We start from the raw sequence: 12,311 nt of genomic DNA, 5'->3' as shown, positions 1-12,311 counted from the left end.
CACTCACTCAGACACTCACTCACACACACACAAACACATTCACTCACTCACTCACACACTCGCACACTCACTCACTAACTCACTCACTCAGACACTCACTCACACACACACATTCACTCACTCACTCACACACTCGCACACTCACTAACTCACTCACTCTGACACTCAGACACTCACTCATACACACACACATTCACTCACTGACTCACTCATTCACTCACTCACACTCAGACATTCACTCACTCACTCACTCACACACACACACACACACACACACACACACACACACACACACACACACACACACACACACACACACACACACACACACACACATTCACCCATACACTCTTTCACACACAAACACACACACACACACACACACACTCTGGTATGCACATACACTCACTCACGTACACACACACTCACTCAAGTACGCACACACTCACTCAAGTAAGCACACACACACACACACCCTGGTACGCACACACACTCACTTACGTATGCACACACACACACAGAAACACTCATTCAAACATTAACACCCAAAAACATAAATCCACACACACACTCACATACGCATACACATAAACATGCTTGCAAGCATGTGCACACACATGCACCGTATGCACTTTCATAAACATACACCCTTATGAACATATGCACCCCCTTGTCTTTTTCATAAACACACTCTACCCAGCTCTCATAATGACATAATGAACACACACATGTCTGTTTTACTGTCCTTGTGGGGACAAAACAATTGATTCCCAATCAAAATGCTATTTTCCCTAACCCCTAACCATAACCCTTAACCCTTAACCTAACCCCTAAACACTAACCCCAACACTGACCCTAATTCTAAATCTAACCCTAAGCCTAAAATAGCCTTTTGAAGGAGACTGACAAAATTCCCCACATGTCTGAATTCTCGTTGTGTTATTATCCTTCTGAGGACTTCTGGTCCCCACAAGGACAGTAAAACCAAACACATACTCAGTCAACTACAGGAGTGTAACACACAGTCAACTACAGGAGTGTAACACACAGTCAACGACAGGAGCATAACACACAGTCAAATACAGGAGCGTAACGCACAGTCAACTACAGGAGCGAAACACCCAGTCAACCACAGGAGTGTAACACACAGTCAACTACAGGAGTGTAACACACAGTCAACTACAAGAGAGTAACACACAGTTAACTACAGGAGTATAACACTCAGTCAACTACAGGAGGGTAACACACAGTTAACTACAGGGGAGTAACACACAGTCAACTACAGGAGAATAACACACAGTCAACTACAGGAGTGTAACACACAGTCAACTTCAGGAGTGTAACACACCGTCAACTACAGGAGAATAACACACAGTCAACCACAGGAGCGTAACACACAGTCAACTACAGGAGAATAACACACAATCAACTACAGCTGAGTAACACACAGTCAACCACAGGAGAGTAACATACAGTCAACTACAGGAGTGTAACACACAGTCAACTACAGGAGTGTAACCTACAGTCAACTACAGGAGAGTAACACACAGTCAACTACAGGAGAATAACACACAGTCAACTACAGGAGAGTAACACACAGTCAACTACAGGAGTGTAACACACAGTCAACTACAGGAGAGTAACACACAGTCAACTACAGGTGAGTGACACAGTCAACCACAGGAGAGTAACACACAGTCAACTACAGGAGTGTAACATACAGTCAACTACAGGAGTGTAACACACAGTCAACTACAGGAGTGTAACCTACAGTCAACTACAGGAAGGTAACACACAGTCAACTACAGGAGAGTAACACACAGTCAACTACAGGAGTGTAACACACAGTCAACTACAGGAGTGTAACACACAGTCAACTACAGGAGTGTAACACACAGTCAACTATAGGAGTGTAACACACAGTCAACCACAGGAGTGTAACACACAGTCAACTACAGGAGTATAACACACAGTCAACTACAGGAGAGTAACACACAGTTAACTACAGGAGTGTAACACAGTCAACTACAGGAGAATAACACACAGTCAACTACAGGAGAATAACACACAGTCAACTACAGGAGAGTAACACACAGTCAACTACAGGAGCATAACACACAGTCAACTACAAGAGAGTAACACACAGTCAACTACAGGAGCGTAACACACAGTCAACTACAGGAGAGTAACACACAGTCAACTACAGGAGCATAACACACAGTCAACTACAGGAGAGTAACACACAGTCAACTACAGGAGCATAACACACAGTCAACTACAGGAGAGTAACACACAGTCAACTACAGGAGAGTAACAACCAGTCAACTACAGGAGTGTAACACACAGTCAACTACAGGAGAGTAACACACAGTCAACTACAGGAGAATAACACACAGTCAACTACAGGAGAGTAACACAGTCAACTACAGGAGAGTAACACAGTCAACTACAGGAGAATAACACACAGTCAACTACAGGAGAGTAACACAGTCAACTACAGGAGAGTAACACAGTCAACTACAGGAGAATAACACAGAGTCAACTACGGGAGTGTAACACCCAGTCAATTACAGGAGTGTAACATACAGTCAACTACAGGAGTGTAACACACAGTCAACTACAGGAGTGTAACACACAGTCAACTATAGGAGTGTAACACACAGTCAACCACAGGAGAGTAACACACAGTCAACTACAGGAGCGAAACACCCAGTCAACCACAGGAGTGTAACACACAGTCAACTACAGGAGTGTAACACACAGTTAACTACAGGAGAGTAACATACAGTCAACTACAGGAGAGTAACACAGTCAACTACAGGAGCATAACACACAGTCAAATACAGGAGCGTAACGCACAGTCAACTACAGGAGCGAAACACCCAGTCAACCACATGAGTGTAACACACAGTCAACTACAGGAGTGTAACACACAGTCAACTACAAGAGAGTAACACACAGTTAACTACAGGAGTATAACACTCAGTCAACTACAGGAGGGTAACACACAGTTAACTACAGGGGAGTAACACACAGTCAACTACAGGAGAATAACACACAGTCAACTATAGGAGTGTAACACACAGTCAACTTCAGGAGTGTAACACACCGTCAACTACAGGAGAATAACACACAGTCAACGACAGGAGTGTAACACACAGTCAACTACAGGAGAATAACACACAGTCAACTACAGCTGAGTAACACACAGTCAACCACAGGAGAGTAACATACAGTCAACTACAGGAGTGTAACACACAGTCAACTACAGGAGTGTAACCTACAGTCAACTACAAGAGAGTAACACACAGTCAACTACAGGAGAATAACACACAGTCAACTACAGGAGAGTAACACACAGTCAACTACAGGAGTGTAACACACAGTCAACTACAGGAGAGTAACACACAGTCAACTACAGGAGTATAACACACAGTCAACTACAGGAGAGTAACACACAGTTAACTACAGGAGTGTAACACAGTCAACTACAGGAGAATAACACACAGTCAACTACAGGAGAATAACACACAGTCAACTACAGGAGAGTAACACACAGTCAACTACAGGAGCATAACACACAGTCAACTACAGGAGAGTAACACACAGTCAACTACAGGAGCGTAACACACAGTCAACTACAGGAGAGTAACACACAGTCAACTACAGGAGCATAACACACAGTCAACTACAGGAGAGTAACACACAGTCAACTACAGGAGCATAACACACAGTCAACTACAGGAGAGTAACACACAGTCAACTACAGGAGAGTAACAACCAGTCAACTACAGGAGTGTAACACACAGTCAACTACAGGAGAGTAACACACAGTCAACTACAGGAGAATAACACACAGTCAACTACAGGAGTGTAACACAGTCAACTACAGGAGAGTAACACAGTCAACTACAGGAGAATAACACACAGTCAACTACAGGAGAGTAACACAGTCAACTACAGGAGAGTAACACAGTCAACTACAGGAGAATAACACACAGTCAACTACAGGAGTGTAACACCCAGTCAATTACAGGAGTGTAACATACAGTCAACTATAGGAGTGTAACACACAGTCAACCACAGGAGAGTAACACACAGTCAACTACAGGAGCGAAACACCCAGTCAACCACAGGAGTGTAACACAGAGTCAACTACAGGAGTGTAACACACAGTTAACTACAGGAGAGTAACATACAGTCAACTACAGGAGAGTAACACACAGTCAACTACAGGAGAGTAACACACAGTCAACTACAGGAGAGTAACACAGTCAACTACAGGAGAGTAACACAGTCAACTACAGGAGTGTAACACACAGTCATGTAAGTAACAGAGCGTGTCATATAAATCAACAGCTGTGATAACCTCATTCCAACCGCCCTTATTGAGGTCCAGATGCAAGAGGGCTTCACTGTTCACTCCCCCTGTAACAAAACACATGAATGCGTACATGCACACACACTCTCTTACAGAGTCAAATACACACAGACCCACATGCACATACACACACACTTAAACAATGGCCTGCTGTGTGCAGCTGTTGTTGTCTGAGACAGAGAGGCCATGCAGGTGGTGTATACCTGTATGTCAAGCCCCACTAGCAACACACCTGGCAAGACATCACACCGCAGACCACCACATGGCAATACTCTCTCTCTCTCTCTCTCTCTCTGTCTCTCTCTCTCTCATACACAATAGCAGACAACCACAGCTCATAATTACCTATCCCATTCCTACTCTCAGAAAACTAAAACACAGACTCATGCATGCACGTACGCATCAAACAAATCCCATCCACAATAAATGAAGCCAAACATATCATGACCTCACAGTCACACACACAGTCAGATGGAAATCCATTGGATTAGGATCTAAGTAGAGCTAGAGATTTATGGGATCCTTGTGTTCCCACACAGTCAACAAACCTTAACACAGAACGAGCTGGTGTGTGTGTGTGTGTGTGTGTGTGTGTGTGTGTGTGTGTGTGTGTGTGTGTGTGTGTGTGTGTGTGTGTGTGTGTGTGTGTGTGTGTGCGTGTGTACTGCATACGTGCCTGCGTGTGACTAACTACAGCCCTGTAGTTTTGGTCTGTGGTACGCCTTGTAACAGACAGTACAGCTATAAGACATGTTCCACTAGTCTAGGCCGTTGTTCTAGCCAATGACTGTTCCAACCCTGGAGTGTTTGGACTGGTTCCTGCCAGGTTCCTTGCCCCAGGTCAGGCTGGCAGTCTAGTTCTGGGATGGTTAGATGGGAACATGCCTTATTTTCCATGCCTATTTTATTTTCCACGGGTTCACCCCATGTTGGTTCTTGTCTTGTCTTGCTGCTAGCTGTTGTTTTCGGGCTGGATTTGCTGCTGCTGTGTGTGTGTGTGTGTGTGTGTGTGCGCGTGTGTGTGTGTGTGTGTGTGTGTGTGTGTGTGTGTGTGTGTGTGTGTGTTTTCAAGCTCCTCAGGAGGAGCTAAGAGGTGATCTCATCTGAATCACCACTCTCCACAACATTGTATTTATCTGACCAAAATAACCACCTCGGGTTGGAAAAACCCCACTCAAGACTACAGCCGCCCACAAAAATAGGCCAAGAGTTTCCAAAGCAGGAAGCTAGCAACTGTCTGTCTGTCTGTCTGTCTATCTGACTGACTGTCTGTCTGACTAACTGACCGACTGTCTGGGTGTGTTGAGGTGGTAGTGAAGCTAGCTGGTTGAGTCTGAGTTATGAGACAACAGCTACAGGGCACAATACTTTATTTATTGATGAGGTTCCAAACTCTTGACAGAGGCTTCATCATATCTGTCATGCTTAGATTGATTAATAATGCGCTAATGGTGAGTACTGACAATCTTGTTCAGGAATTCTCCTGAATTGAAATCTGCTCGAGCCTCAGTTCAATATTGTCAACTAGATGTATCATCATCATCATCATCATCAATAAGCTTCTATCACCTAGAGCTAGGTCTTCCTTCACTACCACCACCCTCATCAACATTGAGATTCATGTTTTGGCTATGGACAGGAGGGAAACAGTGCTCTCTCACATTGCTGTCTGACTTTGCTTTGCCAACTCTAAGTCGACTTGAGGCGATAATTACGCCTATGCACCCTGAGGGAGTCGACACACACTCACACAAACACAAACATTAACCCTCCCCATCTCCTCTAGAACTCTACCGTGGAGGAGAAAAAAATAAACGAGCTAAAAAAAACACATTCCATTTCCCGTAAAACCGGGAAAGGGGGCCGTGAGTCACAGTGCAGCAGTCTTAAACGGTCCTGTTCTCATCAGGCGGCCGCTTTGAATGTCTCGGCGCGGTGCTTTTAACTTCAGCCGCTCTACTGGCTCCAGTCAAGTGTAGTCGTCGGCCCTCTCTCGCATTCTGTCCGCTTCCCATCCAGCGAATTGTGCAACTGCCACTACGTCTCCGACTATAGCGCTGCACTGTGGAGTTTGGATTTTTCTGTCGTTTTTGTCAACGATCCAACGAAATCCCATGTTTTGTTGGCCCGCTCTGAAGTGCGCTCCCAAGATAAGTGTCAACTTCACTAGGCAACATCATATATCATTTACAAAGCAGACGTAAGTTTGAGGCGCCCATCGTGTGAGGATATGCAAACAAAGTGTACCACTACATGTCATGGCAGATGATGGATTACCACTTGCAATAGGCAAGTTCAGCAATTGATAAGAACATATCAATAGAGCAATGTACCCTCACAAACATCATTGCCAGCATAATCTGATCCCAATAGGCTACTCACACAGACGACAGTAAACACATCAACCAGCCCACACTGAGCCCCAGCAGATTTGCTATTGTTTGTCATTTAGAGTTCCAGTCCTTGAGTCTTTCTTTTCTTATTCTGTTTCCCCACAGTTTAATGGTGCCAGGAAAAGCCTTACGGTAAACGGAACCTGAAAGGAACTGCCAAAGAAAGACACTCTTATGGGAATACGCTTCAGTAGGGTAACACACACACACACACAGTCTTTCTCTCTCTCTCTGAGTGCCCATGACTAGTATAACTGGAACCCCAAAACAGATCCAAACCCCCAAACAATCATGTATTATTTTTTTCCATCCAACTCGCACGCACTTCCCTGAATCACTGATTAGTCAAGTCCCGCTGATATACCCACTTCATACATTCACAACATAGGGAACCGGTTAAGGAACCCAGTCAGGGTTCTGGCGAGGTGTCAACGGAACCTGGGATCTATTAGACAACTCCAGCTGCATATGACTGATTCCGCAGAGGGCTTCAGGTAGATCACAGAAATTGTTATGATGATTTCTGTTCATCATAACAACCAGGGACCGGAGTGTGTGTGTGTGTGTGTGTGTGTGTGAGTGAGTGAGTGAGTGAGTGAGTGAGTGAGTGTGTGTGTGTGTGTGTGTGTGTGTGTGTGTGTGTGTGTGTGTGTGTGTGTTTGTGTGTGTGTGTGTGTTTGTGTGTGTGTGTGTGTGTGTGTGTTCCTGCCTGTCTGAAATACAATTTATGGCTTGCCAAAGGAAATATGTACCCCTCCTTCCATCCATCCGTACCTCCCCTGCTCAATGTTTCCCCATGATCATCCCCCTCTATCTCTTTTTCCACTCTCTCATTCCTTTTCAGAGGATTTTATAGGCAGATTTATGTTCTTCCCCCATGTCTCGCCCATTGGGTTTTAATGATCACATGTCAAGCTCCCTCATCTGGCCAATGTCCTCCAGCTGATACCTTTAGGTTCACTTGGGGCCAGATTCTCAGACACAGATTAAGTTTAATCCCGGACTGGAGTAAAAAACACACTCAATGGAGAATCTCTGTTTTTTAGTCCAGGAACAACTTTTATCTGTTTCGGTAGAACTTACAAACATACAGTAGATCCTTAGAGTTCATAGTTACATACAGTAGGTCCTTAGAGTTCATAGTTACATACAGTAGGTCCTCAGAGTTCATAGTTACATACAGTAGATCCTCAGAGTTCATAGTTACATACAGTAGATCCTTAGAGTTCATAGTCACATACAGTAGGTCCTTAGAGTTCATAGTTACATACAGTAGGTCCTTAGAGTTCATCGTTATATACAGTAGGTTATTAGACTTCATAGTTACATATAGTAGATTATTAGACTTCATAGTTACATACAGTAGATCCTCAGAGTTCATAGTTACATACAGTAGATCCTTAGAGTTCATAGTTACATACAGTAGATCCTCAGAGTTCATAGTTACATACAGTAGATCCTCAGAGTTCATAGTTACATACAGTAGATCCTCAGAGTTCATAGTTACATACAGTAGATCCTTAGAGTTCATAGTTATATGCAGTAGGTTATTAGACTTCATAGTTACATACAGTAGGTTATTAGACTTCATAGTTACATACAGTAGGTTGTGTCTCTATCCAGACAGAGATGCTGTTCTAAACTCAGACAGACCCAGACTGAGACACATTCCCCTCCTATGATGGAGATATCCCACAGGTCTGTACAACTCCCTGCCTGGACCTTAGTGCCTGCCTGCACACCCACCCACACACTCCCACACACAGCAGCTCCAGACCCCTAACCATGCACCCAAAGGGGACAATTGTGACTCAGTGTGACTCACGCATAGGTCTAGTAAGAGGTGCAAACAAACACACACGCACACTCATACACAGCTATGTCTTACTATACTTGTGAGGACTTTTTGGGGACCAGCAATTGATTCCCATTCAAAATCCTATTTTCCCTAAGCGCTAACCTTAACCTTAACCTTAACTTTAACCTTAACTCCTAACTCTAAACCTAACCCTAAACCTAAAATAGCCTTTTTACAAGTGAGGACTGGAAAAAATGTCCTCACTTCTCTGAATTTTGGTTTGGTATTCTTGTGAGGACTTCTGGTACTTACAAGTATAGTAAAACATGTGCGCTCAAACACACACACACACACACACACACACACACACACACACACACACATACAGTGCTTCCAAAATGCCAAACAGCCAGCCTCTTACAGAAAACGAGCTGTATTATTAGTTGCAGCCCTCCATCTCCCTCACTGAAGTTATCATGTTTTGATGATGGTGGCCACTGGGGAATTTGGCTTTGCATTAGATACCCTCCTACGCTTTCTGAGCAGAGGGGAGGAGGGGGAGAAGAGAGGGGTCAAAGAGACGAGGCAAGGGGGAACAACTGATTTTGGCTGGAAGTTCCACTCCAGGTGCCAGAGGAGACACCCCTCCCCCCCTTTTACTCACCCCTCCTTCCCCTTTCTTCATGTGGTGGAATGCTGGGTAACTATTAATCATTTAACTATTAAACAACACAGTGATGTCATTGCCCCCACATCTTATTCTGTAGCCATAGAAAAAAAAGCTCACGTGGACCATTAAAGTGGCGTTGCTACCAGTAACAACACAAACAAACGGTCTAACTGGATGTGTAGAGTGAGCTCTAGGGGCATTAAAACCTAGGAATCACAATGATGTTTTTATCAGGTTGTTTCCTATAGAAGACCCACAACCTAATACACAGCAATGCTTTCGCCATTCCTTCATAGAGAGAAAGAGTGGAGAGATAGAAAAAGAGAAGAGAGAGAGAAGGTGAGAAGAGAGAGAGAGATTTAAAGACAAGGGAGGCTAGAAAGAGAGAGAGAGAGAGATAAATAGAGATAGATAGAGGAAATATATTGAGAAGACGAACGAGAGAGAGAGAGATGGTGAGAGAGGGAGAGAGGACAGATTGATGTCGTAACACAGAGAGGGTGAAGTGAGAGAGAGATGGTGAGAGAGGGAGAGAGCTACAGTGCGATAGTGTTTCAGCTGGTCTGTGTGTGTACTGCGAACATCCACGCGTCAGAACGAAGCTATTCCCAGACTCACACACTCACAAAAGCATTTACATGTGAGTGTCTGTAGCCCTCCATTTCTACGCGCACAATGTAAATCCAGGAGAGGAACTGCGTGCATGTCGTGATCTTTCTTTTTTTTTGGTCTTCGCTCTTTTGATGTATTCGTTGCCATTTTTCCACACGCCGCTTTGATTGGCTTTTGGTTGTTTCCTTGACAACGGATCTATATTGGTCATATCCACGTTGGCGTAGGGGGGTACACAGTCTAGGGATGCATCACTACTACAAGTAGACCCATGAAGGCTCATGGCTGTAGAGATACACACCTTACACGGCATGGGTGTGGCAAATACCAGAACATCAGGACACTGGCATTGTATTTCTATCACTATAATGAGTTGAACTTAATCCATATCGTCATATCATGACTTTCTTTTTCTCATTCGACATGAAGAGGCTTAAGAGTGCCGGCCGCCACTCTACAACACCATAGCCAAGGTGAGCTGTGGTACCAGAAAGTGAGAGGGAGTGAGTGTGGCCTTTGAGGCCCCAAACACTGGTAACAAGAGACGTTGGCTAGGTTCCAATATCCATACTAGCCACTTATTTAGTGAGAATCCATGGCCATTACATTGCTTCATACTAAGTAGTACGCTAGTATAGACACTGGAACGAAGCCACAGCGTATAAGAGGCCCCTAGGGAGTGAGCGTGGCCCCTGAGGACCCCAGACACTGGGAACAGGAGACATCAGACTGGGTTTATCTACAGTGCAAGGTGATAATCACACAGAGAATTCTGAAGGCCCCGGTGTTGAGTGAATGTGTCAGTTTGATTTTCGGATTGCTTAACACCTTGTGTTGTCTTGACGTCATTTCGAGGATCTGGCAAGACACACACCCTCGTGACTAACCACCCACCTGCTGTGTCCGTAGACATTATGGTAACAGCCACACTATTCAAATAGTTCTATCAAATGGTTTACTACCCCTCTTGACTTTCTACTGTTTATTAGCACTCAGGCTTGGCCCTCTAATGCTTCGTTCATTTTAAGGGGTAATGATTAACATAGTTCATGATTAATGAGCTTAGAAGCATTGTCCTTACTGTTATTGTATGACGTGTGTGTCCATGTTAATATTACACGTACATGGCTGAACACACACACACACACACACACACACACACACACAAAGACATGTACGTACGGATACGCACACCGACATACACACACACACACACACACACACACCAACCCCCCGCCTCACTAACCTGCGCACTCCATTACAGGAAATAAAGCATTTCCTGCTGCATTTCACACAGGAAGTGAGGTTTGTGGCGAACTGTGTTTTTGGTGAATTATGAATGAGAAGCGTAGTGTCATTCAGCCCTGATGAAGGAACTGTTCGAGGGATTTTTATTGATCATAAACCGGAAATCAAATCCGTCTGGGTTGTGTGTCTATGAGGCTGAGTGTGACCGATGTCTTACCTCTTCAACTTGATGTTCAGTTGTTTATACACGTGTAATATCATTCTGCTCATCCAACCAACCCCAAATCCTTCCCTCTGTATCCCCATTCGGGACACACAACCCTGGAGTCAAAGCATCTTCCCCCCTCCCACTGGCTCCCAGTCTATAAAAACAGAACGTGTGCTGCTCCCTCTCTCGCCTGTGGAAAGGAGAAGGTGAGGGGAGGAGGCGGTGTGTGTGTGTAGAGGGGGGGGGGGGGGTCCGCTTAGAGCCACGCCATTAGACTGATTATAATTGGTGAATTACACAGGTGCTCGTTAGGCCTCGTTAGAGCTTGGCGCTCTGATGTGGCTTGTCGACACAGGCACTTACAGATCCAGAACGAAGAGGGATGGAGGAGGGGGAGTCTGTTGTGTTTTCTCTTTGTGGCAGGGGTGTGTGTGTGTGTGTGTGTGTGTGTGTGTGTGTGTGAAGACAACTATGGGTACGTTTACATGGACACAGTAATACAATTATTGAAATCAGGCTACTGGTGGGATTTGATAAATCCAGAAGAATCGGCAATAAAAATAAACATTTGATCAAAGTGACCATATTATTTTTGGGAAGCCAATTCAATTCTGAGTTCGGGCATCTGAAGTTTGTATGTGAAAACTATTTCTAACATGCATACTTTTTCGATTTTCTGAACCCACTTCACTGGCGCTACAGAGGGAGGCTCTCGGCTGGTGCTAGCACATGCGCAGACCAAACACACCGCTGGAACGCATAGTAAAGATCATCACCTTTCTTTAATGGAGACACAGTCAAAACAGTGTTAGGATCATCACCTTTCTTTAATGGAGACACAGTCAAAACAGTGTTAGGATCATCACCTTTCTTTAATGGAGACACAGTCAAAACAGTGTTAGGATCATCACCTTTCTTTAATGGAGACACAGTCAAAACAGTGTTAGGATCATCACCTTTCTTTAATGGAGACACAGTCAAAACAGTGTTAGGATCATCAC

This window comes from Oncorhynchus clarkii, chromosome 17 (assembly GCF_045791955.1).
Source record: "Oncorhynchus clarkii lewisi isolate Uvic-CL-2024 chromosome 17, UVic_Ocla_1.0, whole genome shotgun sequence".
NCBI classification, from domain to species: domain Eukaryota; kingdom Metazoa; phylum Chordata; class Actinopteri; order Salmoniformes; family Salmonidae; genus Oncorhynchus; species Oncorhynchus clarkii.
Note: the sequence above shows the minus strand (reverse complement) of the source record.